Raw genomic sequence first — 20,325 nt, 5'->3', positions numbered from 1 at the left:
GGGGTCTTGTTAGAGAATGCAACATTTCTTACAAAAGAAGGAAGTAGTGTACGTTTATGTAACCCAATGAAAGTTTCATATATTGTGATAGTTTTGATTGTCTTTTCATGACCTTTTGGTACTTTTGTATTATTGTTTATTGTAAATTGTCACACTTGTAAATTATATTGTATTATATTTTATATATGTGTTTGTGGTAATAAAGCAAAACGTTTTACCTCAACTTAAGAGATCTGAAAGCATTACTATAAGGTGCAATAAACAGTACACACAGTATACATACAAACATATTTATTTCTCTAGAAAGAATAAAGCGATTATTACGAAACTTGGAAGGTTTGTTAAATATGAATCAAGGTATACTTAGGTATAATTTCTATGTTAGTATATGCAAGTGGACAAGATCTTGCGGTGTAAAATAAACGAAAAGGGAAATTTTTGAGGGATTTTCCCGAAAATCCCTCTGTTACGGGAAAATCGTACGTGATGGAGAAAAACCGAGTGCATATTCGAATTCAGCGCAAAAAGTTCCTTTAAGAACAGGTATTTTCTTTTATGTAACAAAACCTTTGTTAACTAGTGTAATTCAACAAGGAAATAATTATACTATGATAATTTAATTTAAATTCATCGTAATTTGGCACATGGCAAACAACAGTGTAGTAATTTAAGGGGAAGAAGGAGGGAAATTCCCATTCACCTCTGAACACTCCAGAAACCTCGTTCCCTTTCGCTTTCTAGACGGGGGAGGGAACTTGGTAACGGCATCACACCTTCATGTGTAATTGCAAAAATTAAATTTATAAACAAGTAAGAAATCATCAATTTATCAGGCTTTAATTGATAATTTATTCACAAGATTCCCTATCGAAGGCGTGGTAGATGAAGTTTCTGTTCTCCATGAGTCAACATAGCCAACTGACATGGTCGATATGTAAAAGATGTTGTATGGTGATAGAGAGATTATACTTCTTGCTGAATATTTAAAAACTGACCAAGAAAAATTGTTATCATACTTAAGTCTAAGAACCAGATTGTCGATGAGGAGTTGCAGAAATCGGGTAGAAGTATTATCAATTTCCACGACAGAGTGCGAACGGGGATTTCCCCTTATGAATTTACAGTTGACTGATATTAGAAATAGACTAAGTGCTCAAACATTGTCTAACTTGTTGTTCATCAATGTTAATGGCCCACCGCTATACAAGCTCAAAGTACACGAGCTAGTTATTTCTTGGCTGAAGGATGGACATCATTCCGCTGCGGATGATTTACCACGAAAAAGTTACCAACAGAAAATAAATCCGATTTCAGGTTTGTTTTAAGGTGGAAAATTACGAGTTATGGAAAATGTATGTTACTAATGGCTTATTTGTGTTATTCAACTTTGTGCCTATTTTTTAGGAAGTCTCTTCTATGCTTTAGGTAAAGTACTTTGAATAAATATTCATAAAAATTGCAATTATGCATATTTGTAACTTAAATTTAACGTGGTGATTCTATTATCAATATTATAACACAATCTCTTCTAAGTTGTGCCTGTGGTCAAGCGGGTTTAGTACTGCTCAGTGGCGTATTTTGGGGGTGGCTTCCGGGCTTAAGCCCCCCCGAAATCTTACTTAGTACAGTAAAGTGAATGAAATACCTTGCAGAATTTTCACATTTCCAGGCAAAGTCCCCCCCGAAAGTTAGCAAAGCCCCTCCCGAAACAAAATCGTAAATACGCCACTGGTACTGCTACTAACATTTCTGAAACGAAGGGCGACGGTTCGAGCCTCCGTGAGGAAAGTTAAAGTTTCTCTTCCTATTTTTTAAACATATGAGAACTTTTTTATAAATATAAATTTCTACTGTGAAGTGACTGGAAACACATTATCCGACAAACTGTCACTTTTCAAATCCCTGTCCCATTTACTAGCCCGCCATGTCCATAATTAATATACGAAAACGCTAAAAATGAGAATATGAAGACAGTTGAATACCTAATACCACACGTCCAAAATGAAAATTATTCATATATATATTTCGGGGGGCTTTGCTAACTTCATTCTTGGAAATGTTAACATTCTACAAGATACTTCATTCACTTTACAATATTTTATTTGAATAAACATAAAAATTCGATGAAGGGATCAAGCCCGGAAGTCCCCTAAGATACACCTATATATATATAAGCTTGTATTTTTTTTTGCATTACAAAAACTTAGGGTACCTCATAATCTGGATTCTTATAAAGCAATTTGAACAATTATTTAGAAAATATGTACTGCTTAAAATCGGATTAAATCGCAATGCCAGTAATCTGTAATATCTTACATTTTTATTTATTTACATTGAATGTGTACTTGTTTTATACTGTATAGCATGAATATTAGCTGCTACATAAGAAAATTATCTATAATTGAATTTAAGTAGGAAATCGATATAGATATTATAAGAAGAAGCTTGTGAAAATGAAGTGTATAATGATGGTTGTATCTGAAATAGATGTTGCGTAATGGTGTAGTTGGTTACCCCGCCAGCTCTGGAATACTGGGCTCTTCAAACTGTCCATCCTTAGGGATGCACAGAGCCGGGTCGAGACAGAATTTTCCTGACAAAATTCGATTCGAGACACAGCTCTTCCAAAGAAAAATGTACATTTTTCGAGTCGAGACATCATTTTTACAGCATATTTACGGCCTCAAATCTTGTCTCGTGCGCATCCCTATCCATCCTACCTAGATAAAATCAATTTTGGATACGAATATTCAATATCTTTTAACGATAATTGTAATATACGATAGAGATTGAAGTAAGATATTGGCTTGAATTGCTTTATTACCCACTTAACCTTCGTATACTGCAATTATATCTAAGTTTGGCATAAATATTTATTATTATTAGAATGTAAACACTGAAGAATATATATTAACACACAATGAGGAAGAACTCAATGCTCGTAGTAATTAACAAATTGGTTGCATATTTATTTAAAATTAACTTTCTTGAAATCTAAATCATCACTATTAGAAAGAAAGTAAGAGAACTGTTTTGTTAATTTGGACATATTATAAGGGATTGAGGAATGTGTATGTAATCGAACAGAATATATGAAACTAAATGGAATGGCATGTAAAACTGAACTTGAAAGAGGATAGGATGTGTAAATGAAAAATTAAAGAGCAGCAGTAGTTACTATTTACAATAGATGAGTAAAATCTACCCCCCTTAAAAAAAAAAAACGCACAACAATTTTGGAACATAAAGGTGTCACATTTTCTTTGTTTCCTGACAAAATTGAAAAATGGATTTTGCATATTTTTCGTCTATACCCCTTCAATATAGTTAGCTAACAAACCAAGTACGATCAACTGACTAGACGTCACGTGAGTGAAATTTATATAGGAAGTTTCGATACAGCGTTCACCGAAGTGACGTGGTGTTGAAGCTTCTGGTAGGTCCTATTTCGTAAGGATTTTAGGTCAGTGAGATTTCTTTATACGTATCAGAAAGCTCTTTAACTCCATACTAAAGGCGTGTCATATGATTTCACGCCTTAGGGAAATCACGTGTACTGATTCAAATAGTCAGGTATTCGGACAACCGTGAGCCCAATTCGTTTTGCTTCTCTGCTCACAAGTTTAACTTGAAGTAAATTCTTACTTTTCCACGGAAACATAAACTGTTTGAATGCTTATTGTATTATGGGTGAAATGTATAATTGCGCAAGTAATAAAATTTCCATGGCCTTCTTGGAGATTCGATCCCTCGTCCTTTGGCTCAGCAGTTTAACACGTAGACCACTAGACTAATTGTCGCTGCGTAACAGGTCGCAGGAAAATCGGTTTCAACTGCACGAAGGAAATTGAGGGCATTGGTTATAAAGTTCGTAGTGCCAATTGCTGTATTTGGAAGATGAGGACAGCCTTAGGGAAATCACGTGTACTGATTGCAAGCACCTGGAAGATTTTGTCGTAGATTTTGACAGCTCCAAATCAATACATTCAGTGAGTGAATTAGGAGTGCAATGGTACTGGTAGTCTATTTTACTTTGATTGGCGTTGTTTTTATAAAGATGGAGAACGAAAATATTTTACCGTTCGAACATTTGAAAGAATACTTTTTTCTTAAGAGCTGAGAATGATGATGGACAGAATTTAAAAGTAAACAGTCTGAACTGCCCCGGCGGAAAATATTTATCAACAACTAGGGTGCCATAACTAACGATTTATAGTAAGGGGTTAATATGAAAAAACTGTGTTCTGATGAGCAGGCCTACTTTATTACTAGAAAATAGTTTGCTGATGGTAAGTAATATTGGAGTTCTTTCAGATCAGTTTGCTTATCCTAGAGTCCTGTTGATTATAGAGTTTGAAATTAGCTTTAAAAAGCATGTATCGATTTTAGAGTTATTGGCAAGTTTTGATTCCTTCCCAGTTCATGTGTTCTCATTTTATTAGTTGTAGTGTAATGTTTCTCTATATTCTGTATTTTTAATTTTGCATAACAACATTGTTATTATTATATAATTAGTTTAGCAGAATAATAATAAGCAACCATTTTTTCTAACGCATAGGAATGAGCACGAGTTAAGTTAAAACTCTACTCGACTCGAATTCAAATTGAGTTTCGAGTCAAGTCAAAGGTAGTAACCTCGAGTCGAGTTCCGAGCAGATTCAGTTTTTCGCGTCGAGTTTCGGGTTCAGTCGTGTTTGATAAATGGTTCGTTCGTTTTAACTCGTCTTGAAATCATGGCCTGATTACACTGGAAAACGAAAGCCATGAGAAATGAAAGCTAAACAGTAATATGGAATACTTTTAGTGTAGCTCACGAGAGGGGACACTTCTCGCATCTCGTCTCGTCTCGATAGCGAAACCACAAGAGATTTTTCATAACAAGCTCAGCTCGGCTCGGCTCAACTGAGAAGATGGCTCGAGCCGACTCACTTGGGGTGAACCATCAGCTCGAGCTGGCTTGGTAGGGATGAGCCATCTGCTCGGGTTCGGCTCAACTGAGCCGAGGACTCTAGCCGAGTCGTTGGGTGAGCTGTTGGCTCGGCTCACTTCTCGGTTCGGGTCGATAGTGAATGAGCTGTGAGCCGAGCTGGTCGAATCGTTGACAATTCTAAACTCGGACCGAGAAGTTTTGAAGACATTTGGCCAGTGCCTTCCGATAGCTTTTAACAGTGCTCGAGGCCGAATACTCAACTTAGACCCTCAACCCAAATTCAGAAGCTAGTGAACAATGTCCTTGACTCCTAGACTTCACGACTACCGAGGTTCTCATTTAACTAGTTTCTTAGTTTTCAAATACAAACCTCCTATCTTTCATGTTTATATACAGAGTTGTTATAATTAATAATAATAATAATAATAATAATAATAATAATAATAATAATAATAATAATAATAATAATAATAATAATAAGTTGTAGTAGTAGTAGTCTCATTGATAATAATTATACTGTGTATGTAATATACTTGAAGAATGTACTCGAAAATACACACCGGATTTGGCTCGACTCGACTCGAAACTCGACTCCAATTCGAATCGAATTGGAGGAAATTTTTCGAGCCTAGTTCTCGGTTCGAGCTCAAAGATGTCTCGAGCCGAGTTTCAAAGAAAATTCGCTCGAACTCACTTGTGTCCATCCCTACGAGTAACAACACAGTATGGCATTTTAACATTGTTACATTATATGAAAATGTTCATATATCGGTAAAACGTTACCGAAGAGACCTCGTGATCGAGGTCGAGGTATAGGTCGCGGTCGCACCCTCGGTAGTGGCACAAACACAGTGCCTAGATACTGGCACTGTTCACTGGAACAAACACCCATGTGAATTTGAAACACATAGATTCTAATGGGTATGCTCATACCGAAGATGTACGCTACATCGCGATCTAGAGGTCGACCGCGAAGGTGAATTAGTGGTCATGAAGATAAACAACCGAGTATGTTTTTACATCGATGTTCAGTGGAAGCATCGCTGTGCATCATGTTCTCTTTGGTTCTCCCTGAAGCGCTGCACGGAACAAAATCTTCATTTGTTGAAAATTTCGTCTGCAGAGGATTCTGTATGTCTATACTCGAGAGGTCTTGCTGCACTGTTAAATTTGTTTATGAAAGACATATGAATAGAACATGTGAGGAATCCAGCAATATTGTATAAGAAACACAAACAACATCATAATAGACACGTTTTAAATAGAGAATGAAAGAAAATAGCAACTGAAATGTGACTGTGAGATAAGTTATCACTAGAAGCATCAGAGGGGTCATTTTGACCTAACTGAATGATTATTTTGTTATAATTTCTAAAGTTATGAAAATGTGGCCACCAGATATCCCGACTTTTTATCACTCTACCAATACTCTAACTTAATGACATTTTGACACTTAAAAATGTTTATATATACCATATTTTTTACATTTTACCTAGAAGCCTCACAGGGGTCATTTTGACCCTCATGCCTACAATGCGGATTTTTGACAGTTGCAAACATTTTGATACATATTTTTAACATACTAATTAGTATTACTTTTGTGGCTGATATAATTCACTATATGTGTGTTCTAGTTGGTTGCTGTTAGTGTGATGCATGATGAGTGATGATAAAAAAACCTTCGTTGGAAGAAATACTACAAAATTACAGGCTATTGATGGAATCGACTCCGGTGGTGACTATAGTGATAGAAGTGACGATGAATGCATTGGTGATATCGGCATTGATGAATTGTCAGATGGGGAAAGTATTTTTGCGAGCTTGAAGAATTTAATGACAGCGAAAGCATGGAGATGAGACGGATGCTGAAAATTTTGAATTATTCAGAGATCAGACAGTTTGGGTCGAACAAACCTGTGCAAGTGTTCGCGGAAAGTCTAAACATCATAACGTGTTACGTAAAACTCCAGGTCCAAACCTATATGCTTTCCGGCATATCGACGATACAGGTTCTAATTCTGTCAGACTTATAATAGATGAACCTGTTATGCGGCATAAAGAAATCTACGGAAGCCGAAGCTCAAAGAGTTTTGAATTACCCAACTTGGTCAGTTTCACTTTAAGAATTAGACGCCTTCATAGGGTTGTTATATCTTCTCGGTGCTTTAGGAATGAAGGTGTTTAGCATAAAGAGCCTTTGGTCAAAGAAATTGGGACCGCGAGTTTTCAGTGATACAATGTCAATAAGAAGATTTAGAGAAATCACGCGGTTTCTGAGATTCGATATAAAAAGTACTAGGATGGAAAAGTATCAATCTGACAAGTTTTGTATGATTTCCACGGTTTGGAAAGCTTTTATTGAAAACTCTCAAGAGTGCTACAATCTATAACCTTATTGGAAGGTTGTTGAGCAACTGTTTCCAATGAAGACGCGGTGAAAATTCATACAGTTCATGGGCAACAAACCAGACAAATATGGCGTAAAATTCTGTATGCATAATATCACGCTCATGGCATATCATTGTAAGAAGAGCAAAATGTCCATCTTTTGAATAGCCTTCACTCTTATGTTGACATCGATATCAGCCATAAGAAGAAAAAGTCTGAAACAATTTTATTTTACAATAAAGAAAAGGTTGGAGTTGATGTAATCGAACAGATGGCACAAAAGTACTCAGTGAAAGCTACGAGTAGAAAATGGCCAGTACAGATTTTCTATAACATCCTTGATTTGGCAGCTATATATGCTTTCGTCCTGTAGAAGCTGGTAACGAGGAGAAAGATCGCTAGCTATCAATTCCTTTTGGCATTAGGAGAGGAACTGTGTTCGGAAGTGAAGACACTAAAGGAGGACGGTACTCGTACCAAACAGTGTGTACCTGGATTGCTTCAAACAACCAAGCGGAAGAGATGTCAAGTTGCTGAGTGCAGTGGAAACAAGACACAAGATCAATGTTTCCACTGTAAGAGGCACGTCTGTGGATCCTGGACAAAGATCACCAAAAAGTACGTTGTTTGTTCAAAATGTGATGAGTAGGCATGTAGATGTAAACATTATAAAACATGCCTACTTGTAAAGAAGTTCATGTTCTAATTCATTTTGTTATTATATTTTATTTTAATTCCTATTATTTATGATGTTTGAAGGGAAACTAAGAATTTTTACAGTAACAATAAGTAGTGTTAATTATTTTTGCTAATTATGCAACTTCATTTTAAGTAATTTTATAGATTACAAAACTTATAATATTAAAATTATTCACGAAGAACAGTAACAAATGTAAAATTAAGATAGAAAATAATGAAATCTTTATTTATAAATACTAAAAACCCAACAATAACATCAAAAGTATACAAACAATAACGAATAGTACTGTTTAATGTGTGTATTTTTAAGTAGGGGTCAAACTGACCCCTTTGATGCTTCTAGTATAAGCAAAATTATGATGCTCCTAGTGTTATTCATATTTATTTGAGAATTATACTGTAGGTTGTTATTAAATATAGCAGTGGCGGTTACAGGAAGGGGGTTTCTGGGCTGAAGTCCGTAAAGTGTGGAATTTCTACCGAAAAAAAAAATACTGTTAATTGTATCTATGTTTAAAAACTCCACTCCTCTCCCCTAATTCCGAGATTATTAAAAAAAGGTTTCTTCTAAATTCGTTACTGATATAAGGTAAAGAAATACCAGTAAAGACAGGCACATATCCATAGGGAGAAAATGTCGTATAATGGAATTGCAGTGACGAAACTTCATTTGCTGCAGTTAATACCGCCTCTAAACCGAAACCTGAAGATATACGGTACCTGTTTTTTATTTTTTTAAATTTTATTTTACTGGGAAATGAATTCCCCGCCTGAGTGCTGAATGAGGGCATTTCTTCACAGAAAATTGAAAAATGTAAAAGTTTTTGATTTATTGATGGAGACGGACAAGAGATGAGACTCAAATATTTTTGCGAAACAAGACAGGAGACTTTAGCATTTCACATGTCTCGTCTCGCGTCCATCCCTATCTATAAACTGCTTCGTCCTTTCAATTTCAAAATGTTGTTTTGAAGTGATTTTTATGCAATAATTTCAGACGTGTTACAGTAATGTTTCTCCTCAAACTGAGTACTTACAGCGGGGATGCGACCTCCTCGTTATGTCCGCTTTACATCCATCTAGACCACTGGTGTCCAATTATGATGAGCCTGAGGGCCATAACCATCTTTACTAGTAAAGTGGGGGGCCGCAGCTAATAATAATAATAATAATAATAATAATAATAATAATAATAATAATTATTATTATTATTATTATTATTATTATTATTATTATTATTATTATTATTATTATATGGATATTAATAACGGTATTGAAAGTTTTAAACTAATAAAACTAACTTGTAGAATATGCAGATGTAATTATAAAAACTTTGCTACAACAATATATACATAGACCGTAATTCGGTTAGCTCTGAAATACAAAGTAACAAAATAACGTATAAGATTAAGTCTACAGAGCAATTGTTACTGAAAGAGTGGCATACACTATTTCGAGAATCAAGATAAAACGAGAAATATTTACGATACTTTTCGCCTCGTCTCGATTCTCATCTCCAAAGCGAGACGATAATTTGAGTTAGCCTTGTCCCGTCTCGAATGTAAAATGTTAAGTCTTATCCAGATTTTGTTTGGTTTGTTTTAGAATCTAGATGAGAAATTCCTCATGCAGATTTCACATGCTTATTTACTACAATGACGGACTGATCAAATTATTTCAAACTATGTGGGTGATATTGTTTACAGCCAACTATCCAATAACTTTTCTACAAAGAAAACATGGACAAATAAATGACGTGAAAATACTGTTTCCCTTCGCTCATTTTATGTCATTTTCACTTTATTTGTGAGGTAACTGGACAGGAGGCCAGTAATAGCTCACTCACAAGGAAAAGGCACATTTTGGTAAGTGAACTTCAGAACTATTTTTTGGAAGGCGGTAGTGCACATTTAAAGAGTTAATATTACAAACTGGCAGAGCGCAATGAGCAAAAATGACGTAGAAAAACCGTCTTAAAGTTTTCTACTCGACGCATATATCGTACGACAGGGCTAGCTCAGGAGAGTAATGCTCCCGGAAGTAGGAACGAAAAACGCAGTTCTGATTGGTTGGCGTTATCCATTTCTTGCCACATTGCATTCAAATAGCAGAAATCAAACCATAGTTGCTGTCGGTCTTCGTGGCCGAGTGGGCTGGCGCTATGTGCTAGCAATTAAAGTGTTTTTTGGCGCGAGTTCAAACCCGGCCGGAGAGATTTTTTAACATTTTTTTTACATTTTTATAACAAATTTTAAATTAAAATAATATGAAAATAATAGTCAAAAAAGTGATTTACTTACTTTTGTGCAGATAAATAATGGTAGTAATAGGAACGGGTTAGAAGCCCCGCAGGGCTAGTTTTGTTCCCCTTGTACTCCATGATATAGGGCTCGTTTTGTGTCCCTTGCACTCTCTGATATAAATATTGTGACCAACTTAAAACAATTGGCTAGTATAGCGCGTAAAACAGCTGGCTATAGTAGCGCGCGATAAAAACGTACTTCCGGGAGTATTACTCTCCCGAGCGAGTCGTCGTACGACGCGCCACTTATCAAACGACGGCGTGCCAGAGTGAGAAAAATCAGCGACTCAGGTGCAAAGGGTTACGGGTTCCATTCTCGTTCGGGTCAAGATTTTTTTTTTGCTTCAACCAATAAAGTAGGCATTTGTAACTATAAGTAAAATATTAATTCACCATATGTTTATAAGGTATAAATCAATAGAAATTTTCAATTACTTGTAAATTCTTTTGATGTTCCACTTTAACTAGGAACAAAATTTAAATACGTTCGTGAGACTTCGTGCTATTCACATCGTCTCTCGCTCGCTGTTAGTGTTGTAACACACGACGAGTCGATTTAAGTTTGTGTACTGTGCGATTATCTTAGTGGGATATTGAATTTATTAGTGTCTTCTAGCTCTTCATATCTTTATTTCTTCGAGTGATTTTGTGGTCGTTCTACGACGAAATTTCGACATGAGTTGTTTACGTGAAAATACCTTACGCATAAATTTTGGTCAAGTAAGTCAAAAGCCTTCTACAATTTTTGTCCATGAATGGATCCGAAACACGTTTAAATTAACCATAGATCAAATCCACAGCATTGAACTGGACTATATCAAGAAACAACTGTATATTAAGTTAGTTAACAAGGTTCTGTGTGAACGAATTCTATCTTCTACTCATGGTGAAGTCAAATTTACCGATAGTCACAAGGAATATTTACTTCCTATTGATCTCGCTGACAACAGTATTACTGTCGTTAAGGTGTCTTTGTGCCCCATGGAACTTAGTAATCAACAGTTAACACGAGTGTTTTCTCAGTATGGTGAAATACAGTCAATCCTAGACGAACAGTATTCTGCGGATCATGTCTATGTCACCCGTACTGGACGTAAATTAATTAAAATGAAGGTTAAACAAAATATTCCTTCATTTATTACTGTGTGTGGTTTGCGCCTCTTCTGTAGTTATTCCGGTCAAATCCAAACTTGCGCGTTGTGCAATTCACAGGACCATTTTGTTCAAGAGTGCCCCCGAAAAAAAGGTCCGCCCTTCAAAGTTCACCCTCCAGTTCGCAGCTCTCCACTGCCACCGCTTCGTACCCCTTATAATCTCCCACATGAAAAGGTGTCTCTGCATACTGATAACTATACGGAATTTCCTCTGCTCACTTCTGCTCACCCTGGTATTTCTTCAAGTCCTGACGTTCCAGCACCTGAAACATCCCACGATCCCGTCATTCGCCCCGACCTACCAATGGAAGAAGATCGTACTACTGACCCGGAAGTTATTGCCCCTCTGGAATCTACTGCAGTACCTCAGTCTACTCCTGAATGTAAGGCCCAAGAAATTCTCAAGGAAGGACAACTAGCTCAGGTAGGTGACCAACAGTCAGTAAAGGACTTACAAATGGATTCTAGTGCTCCCTTGGACCACGATAATCAGTCTGTTGTGCCATTGGTAGCCGAATCGAATACCACCCGTGACCGGAATGTGCAATCACTCACAAGTGATTCCGCCAGTGAATCCGATCTTAGTGCCCCTGTATATGAAAAACGTAAACTTTCCAAATTAAAAGCAACTGTTACTGGAGTTTCAAAAACTTCTAAAGGAGGTCGTTCTTCAGATGTTACACCTGTTTCAGGTGCACGAACACGGGCCACCTTGAAAAAGTTGAAAGCTGGTACCCCTGTTGGGGAAGATTTATAATTATTTTCTTTGTATTATTGTGGTATCATTTTCAGCCCTTTATGCAGTGTTTACCACTTCGTTTCACTTTATTTTTGTTTATGTATAGTTTTAGTTTTGCCACCATTAACCTAAATGGATTTACTTCTCCTGTTAAACAAGAAGCGTTAAGAGATTTTATTTACAAAGCAGATATTGATGTGTTGTTCGCTCAAGAAGTGGCCCTTCCAGAATATGGTTCTCTTTCCAATCATACATGCTATTCTCGTTTTACAGAGAATGGGCTAGGTACAGCAATTATCTATCGTAGTGATCTAGCTTTTAAGACAATTAATGATTACCCAAATGAACGAATCTCCCTTGGTATGCTTGAAAGCATCAAATTATGCAATATTTATGTCCCCTCTGGTTCTCATAACAAGAGAGAGCGCCAAGATTTCTTCAATACTGACCTTGCTCAGGCTCTATTTAATGGTACTCACCCTTGTATATTAGGTGGAGACTTTAATTCCGTTTTACAACCCATTGACCAGACTCCGAACTTTAACTTTTCTCCCGAACTCCAGCGCATAGTAAATACGTATGATTTAGTGGATGTGTGGCGTCATTTTCGACCCGCTGACCCGGGTCACTCATTTCATACTTCACAATCATCTAGTCGCTTGGACCGTTTTTACATCAGCCGCTCACTTGTTGCACAAGTGCGCAATATTAAGCTCGAACCTGTTTGTTTCAGTGATCACTATGCTCTAATTATGAGAATAACCCTACCAGTATCCAAATTTTTGAGAAGTAGTCCCCTTTGGTATTTTAACACCTCTATCCTTATGGACCCTGAGTATCAGCATTTAATTCGAGAGGAATGGCGGATCTTGTTTCCGTTAATATCACGCTATCAGGGCAAACTTATGTATTTTTGGGACAAGAGAATTAAACCTAGATTTCGATCCATAAGTAAACAATATTGTATTCAACGGACCCAGGCATACAATACTCAATACAACTATTACTCTAGTCTTCTCAAAGAATACATGCAAGAACAATTACGAGGCCGTCCGGTCAGGCCTCAAATTCAAGAAATCAAAGCGCATTTATTGTCGTTGCATAAACAACGCATGCGCGGTTTTTTTGTTAGAAGCAAACTTGTCCAGGCCGATGACACGGAACAAGCTAACATCGTGCAAATTCACAAAGAACGACTCAGAGGCAAACAAAAGCTAATTTCTTCTATTAAGGGCAAGGATGGCCAACTTTATGAAGGTTCGCAGGTCCTTCCCCAATTTGTTCAGTATTATAAACAATTGTATACAAAACCTAATGTACATAATGAAGATGAATCTCTTTTGGACTTTATTCCTCTAAACTTAGATGTAAATGCTCAAGAGTATCTCAACAGTCCCTTCACACTTGATGAAGTCAAGAGATCAATTCAATTAGGGAAACGTGGTAAATCTACTGGTATTGACTCTTTACCATTAGAATTTTATATTACTTTCATTGATATTCTTGCCCCGTTTCTTACGGATCTCTTCAATGAATATCGAGATACCTGTATCTTAGGGGAATCTCTATCCACGGGTATTACTGTATTAATCCCTAAACTGCCTAACTCTAACTTCATAGACAATTATCGTCCTATCAGCCTTTTAAGTGCAGACTTAAAAATTTTAACACGATGTCTCGCGCTTCGTATGAAACAATATGTGGGAGAGTTATTAAGTTCCTGTCAATATGGACATGGGCAACAAGCTTTAATTCATGAAGCCTTAGCTAACATAAGAGATTTTATAGCCTATCATGAGACTGCCTCTCCTACGCCCGTTGCTATTTTATCTACCGATTTCTCGAAAGCTTTTGATAGGGTATCACACGAGTATCTTTTTAAAGTTCTACAAAAATTTGGTTTCAATGGCGCCTTTTTGTCCATGCTCCAAGGAGTATATCATAACAGGACAACTAAATTAAAACTCAATGGTAGTCTCAGTTGTGTCATTCCTTTCTGCAATGGTATTCTTCAAGGTGATAGCATGTCGAGCCTTTTATTCAGTTTCTCGGTTGCACCTCTCATATACGCGGCACAAACCAGACTCACTGGCATACAAGTTTATCAAGCTTCCATTTCTGTCGCAAGTTATCTTGATGACGTTCATTTCTATGTTAACAGTATTTCTACCTTAGAAGATATTCAGAGCCTTTTACACAGGTATCAACAAATTTCTGGAGCGATTTTAAATAAAGACAAAACAAAACTACTATGTATACACCCCGAATACCGGACTACATACAGTTCGCACTATACGATTGCTGACTCAGTTAAAATCCTAGGTATTGAATGGTTCAATAACACCAAACAAACAATTCACTACAATTCTGACATAATTGCAAATAAAATACGTGGTCTTTTAATACAGCATAAGCCTCGCAATATGAACATGATCAGTAGGAATTCATTTCTCAAACAAAAAGCATTGAGTCTTTTGTGGTATTTCTGTCAGATTTTCCCTCTTCCCACAAAAACATACAACTTCCTCAACAGTCACGCTTTGTTCTTTCTGTGGAAACACAAGCTGTTGAGAATTGCACGTGATCAGCTTGAGCTTTTACCAGCTCAGGGTGGCGTAGCTTATGTAAACATAGCCCTCCAGGCAAAATCACTACTGCTGAAAAGAAGCATTGAATTGTTTACGAACGATAGGGTCAGTGTGTCGTCATCTGTTCTCTCCGCATGTTTAGGTTGCATCGACCTTGAAGCTCCGATTCATATTTTTCCTTGGGGAATTAAATTCCCACACTTGTGTGAACCCGTCTTAGATATCGCTTATGCATTAATTGAACGAGCACAAATTGAGTTAATGCCTGTCAAAGCACTCTACCGACATTATCTCAGAACGGTACATATCGTCACGCCCCACATTCAATTGAAAGAACCACAACTTCATTGGAATTATATTTGGCAAAATATTAATGCTCCCTTTTTAACTACCCAGCAACGATCTCTTTGGTATTTTATCGTTAATAATAAATACGAAACGCGAGACAGACTATATCAGCTCGGTATAGTGTCTTGTAATCTGTGCGACTACTGTCATAATATAGATACTCTTGAGCATCGCTTCCAATACTGTACAGAGATTCAACATATATGGACCAAATTTAGTACACTCATAAGTAAGATTTGTCATTCTTCACCATCTCATATTACTGCTACTGATGTTCTGATATATCCAGATTTTAACTATTTTCCTAAAGCAAAAAATAACAGCGTAGTCTGGCTCGCTGCATATACGCTTCTTTATGTGCTTACCACACATCGACCATATCATGTCGATGTGTATTTGTCTTATTTAAGGTACCATTTGCAGCAAATGAATGTGCAGTATAAACAACACTTCGCAAATTATTTTGTTGTCTTAGCTCCATAACAATTCTGTAAACTTTTCAGATTTATAACCAGTTTTTTTTTTAAATCAACTAGCTCTTGTATTGCTTTTATAACTGTCTAATGTACATGTGATAGAACTGTTAATAAAGTTTAAAAAAAAAAAAAAGAGTGAGAAAAATCAGCGACTCAGGTGCAAAGGGTTACGGGTTCCATTCTCGTTCGGGTCAAGATTTTTTTTTTTTGCTTCAACCAATAAAGTAGGCATTTGTAACTATAAGTAAAATATTAATTCACCATATGTTTATAAGGTATAAGTCAATAGAAATTTTCAATTACTTGTAAATTCTTTTGATGTTCCACTTTAACTAGGAACAAAATTTAATCTCTTCCGTGAATATTATTGTTACTGCAGTCGTTGTGTAAAAATGTTCTTGAAGCTTCGTGTCTACATCTGTTGACAGTGTGTAGGGATCCACGCAAGACGAGACGAGACGAGAAATGGAAAAGTCTCGTCTCGTCTCGCAGCCTCAAATGTTGTCTCGTCTCGCAAAAGTGAAGTCTCGTCTCGCATAAAATTTTGTGTCTCATCTCGCGTCTCGCGCGAGACTTTCTCGCATGGTCTCGCAATCTCGCATATATTCTGGATCAAAATTTTGCAATCTGTTATTCTATGGCTGTTAATGAATGATGATGTGATATTCTGTCCGAAGGCAGGTATTTGACCTAAAAGTCCCTTGGCAAGGTGAGTCCATGGTGGTTTGCCATTGATTTCCATGGGATGAATGTTCATAACATCCTAAGGAGACGGAACCTAGAGTTCAACATGGTATCCGAACCTTTCCCCTCCGCTCCAGATTAAAAGAAAAGTTGTGCTGGAATTTGATTGCTGGACCAGTAATTTTCATCAAATTAATAGCATAATTTACAGCAAAACCAGCATAAATTATTGCTGGATCCAACATTGTTTTCCAGCTTAGAGGTCTCCAGCAATATTTTCCAGTATGTCATGCGGGCGTATTTTTGCCCCGAAAAAAAGTCACCAATGCAATTAGGATAGAAAGAATATAACATTTCCGTATATGTTTTTCTGAACTCATTGAACCAAACCCGGACCCTTTTATATATATATATGTAAATTTCTTCGTCTTTATTTAACCTTATTTCAACCTTGTCTTTGCCTGCTTCTAGCCCGAGGAATGCATTAACGTCACAATATCCAAAATTGACATGGAGTGTTTCCTTAGAATATGTTTGAAGTTTCTTTTCGGAAAGTTTAAACTCTCTAGCATTAAATTTGTGAAAGTAGCAGAGAAAATATAAAAATACGTTACTTGTGTCCATTGGCGTAGGGAAAGGGGGCAAAGAGGCCGCTCCCCAAAGAGGTTCGACAATGTTCTTTGGTACTTTGATGTTTGTAATTTTTTATATATTTTTATGTTTATATTTTTTTGTTTGTAATTTCTCTATATGTATTATCTGTCAGAAAAGTAAATGTACACCTATTTTTCGACTCTGGCATTCCTGCGCTTCATCCGTGGAGAGTATGAGAATTAAATCAATCAAATACTTACTGAGGGGCGAAAAGAAAAGTTTAATCTGAATAAGACATTGCAGAGGGGCACGGGCTGTGAATGCGAATAGTGCATATTGTAAATAAAGGATGACACCGAAAGAGAATGCCAGAAACAGCTGTTAAACTTAGAAAAAAAGAGTAAAAATTGTCGAAGTGGGAACATAAAACACAAATACAACAAATACGCCGACAACTAAACGTTCACTATTCCATGATCTTGGTCTAGTGATTAAGGTGCTGGCTTTCAAATGGAAAGGTCTCCAGTTCAAATCCTCGGTAAGGACATTTTTTAAAATTTTTGTTAATAATACATACAGCTCATGAGAGATGGTATAAGAGGTCGTATTTAGTCTTTCGTAGCAATTATTATTGGTAATGTTTAGTACTGATAATACTTTTTGTCTTTAGCGTATTGCATTTATTCTTTTCTACATTTCAAAAGAGAAGAATAACCGAACAAATGCCACCAAAATTCCTCATATTTTGAATGTAAACGCAATTTGCGATTAGTGAAGAATAAAAATTGAACGTTCCGATGTAGCTGCAAAAAGTAAAAAGAAAAACATGGAAGTGGAGTGTTCGACTCCATACTCATGGTTATTAAAAATACAATTTCTACATGTCTTACACCTTCCGACCACGTTTCTACGTTAGCAAGTAAGAGGCTTGTGTTTAGGTTAGGCTGGTCAATACGTTTTGCAAAGGGGCCCGGTTTAGCTCTGACGCACCACAGGTGCGAGAAGGGAGCAAAACACTTTTTCTCTCTCCCTCTGTGTATCTATTTATCTATCTATCTGTATATATTAACGCTATTTGTGAATGCCACAACCACTCTAATTTTCAGCGGATTGACACGAAACTTGGCACAAACATTAATTGTTGAAATATCTTGATGAGTTCGTTAACCAGAATAATCAGATGAAAATGTTCAAAATGGCGTTCCTTCAAACTCTTGAAAAGTTCCAAGGTAACCAAATTTCGCCCATAAATAGGTATTCAGAAAGTTTGAAGGAACTTTTCCTCTTTTACTGAAATATTTGTGTGCAGATACTTATTGAAATATTGGACCCGATTAATCGCCTAAAGAAGGTTCACGCCCTTTCGCTACGATCAGTTTTTTTCAGGAGGGGGTTATTTTCGTATCGGAACAAGATGATTGTTAGTGATGATATGGAATTACACATTGAAAGTGAAGTAACTTGTGAAACGTGTTATTTGAAAGAATAATATAATAAATGTGCTTTCCCCTAACACAGAGAACTGTAAATCATGTATTTCGAATTCGGGAGCCTGAATGGCGAGGAGTGTTATTTGATTTGCTTTTTAGTAACACATTGCATTACAAATAGACAACATTAGTGGTAAGTAAAATAATAATAATAATAATAATAATAATAATAATAATAATAATAATAATAATAATAATAATAATTGCTGTTGTTTGTGGCAAGGCAATATCTTCCTCAATTCTTCTTCAAACGTAATGATTGTAACGCCATATCTCGCTTACAAACAAAATATTAGCAATTTATATCGAGAGAACGGGAAACTGTTGAGTGATGGGAGCAACGTTCGACAGTATGCACTCATAGCACTCAGAAAAATAAGCGATTTCAATGCAAAATGAACGAAGAGTCATTGTCATGGGTAGTCATGGAGCCACGGCAGAGCCCTCTTGAGGCAAAATGTCGATAACTTATATCGAGAGAACAGAGGTGATAGTGAGAGGGGACCAACGTTGGACACCGTGGGCCCATAAGGCGCATCGAAAAAGCTAGGGGGGAGGCGCCAGTCAGCCTTACTTATTTCCACATATAAAATAAAATATATATTGTCGAAATACACACAACGAGTTAGCAACTAATATTTATTATTATTATTATTATTATTATTATTATTATTATTATTATACTATTAAACTTGCATGGCGAAATCACTGTATAATACGATATCATTTCTGTAATTTTACTCCATTGTATGTTATTTAGTTTATTAATGGGCACTAAATTGTCTCCAGATTAACGAATAAATTAATTACGGCATACACTTTGGTGGAAATATCATTACATGAACATGTTTGGAACGAATCAATTATGTTCCTGTAATGATATTTCCACCAAAGTGCATGCCGTAGTTAATTTATTCATTGATCTGGAGACAATTTAGTGCCCATTAATTAACTAAATAACATACAATGGAGTAAAATTACAGAAATGATATCGTATTATACAGTAATTTCGCCGTGCAAGTTCAATATAATAATAATAATAATAATAATAATAATAATAATAATAATAATAATAATAATAATAAAATTTTCACCGGTCCTGCGCGGAAAGTGAGAATTAAATCAATCACATGTGTAGTCAAGGTAAGGAGAAAAACCTAAACTGAATAAGACATTGAAGAGGGTCACAAGCTGGGAATAAAAATAGTGCATGGCGTAAGTAAAGGACGACGCCGAAAGAGAAATCCAGAAACAGCAGGTAAACGGAGAAAAAGAGAGTAGAAATTGTTGAAGTGGAAACATAAAATGCAAATACGAATAGGGATGAGCACCAGTCGATCCAAAATTCGACTCGACTTGAGTTCAATTCGAGTCGAGTCAAAGGTAATTTTCTTGAGTTGAGTTCCGAGCCAAGTCGCTGTTTTCGAGGTCGACTTTCGAGTTGAGTTGAGTTTGATAATGGCTCGCTCGCTCGTTCAGCTCGTTTTAACTCGTTTGAAATAATGGCCTATTTAGACTGAAAAGCGAAAGCCATGAGAAATGTAAACAGTAATGTGGAATACTTTTAGTGTTGCTCACGACAGGGGTGCGTCTCGTCTCGTAATTTTAGTGCGTCTCGTGGGGCAATTTTAGTGTATCTCGTTTCGTCTAGATAACGAGAAGACAAGAGTTTTTTATTATTATTATTACGAGACAGCCTCAAATGTCGTAATCACCAATATAAGTATATACTGTAGTTCTTAAAATCAAGGCTGAGACCTGCACGGTCGAATTCTTGAGCCCAAGCAGAAGACCAACTCGGGTAGTGATATCAAACGGCTCGGCTCGTATCAACTGAGCGAAGAGCTCGAGTCGGCTCGGTACGGATGAGCCGTCGGGTCGGCCCAATTGAGCAGATGTTCTGAGCCGGCTCAGTTGGAACAAGCCATCTACT

Source organism: Thermobia domestica, chromosome 14 (assembly GCF_964235325.1).
Source record: "Thermobia domestica chromosome 14, izTheDome1.hap1.1, whole genome shotgun sequence".
Taxonomy (NCBI): Eukaryota; Metazoa; Arthropoda; class Insecta; order Zygentoma; family Lepismatidae; genus Thermobia; species Thermobia domestica.
This window is presented reverse-complemented; position numbering follows the sequence as displayed.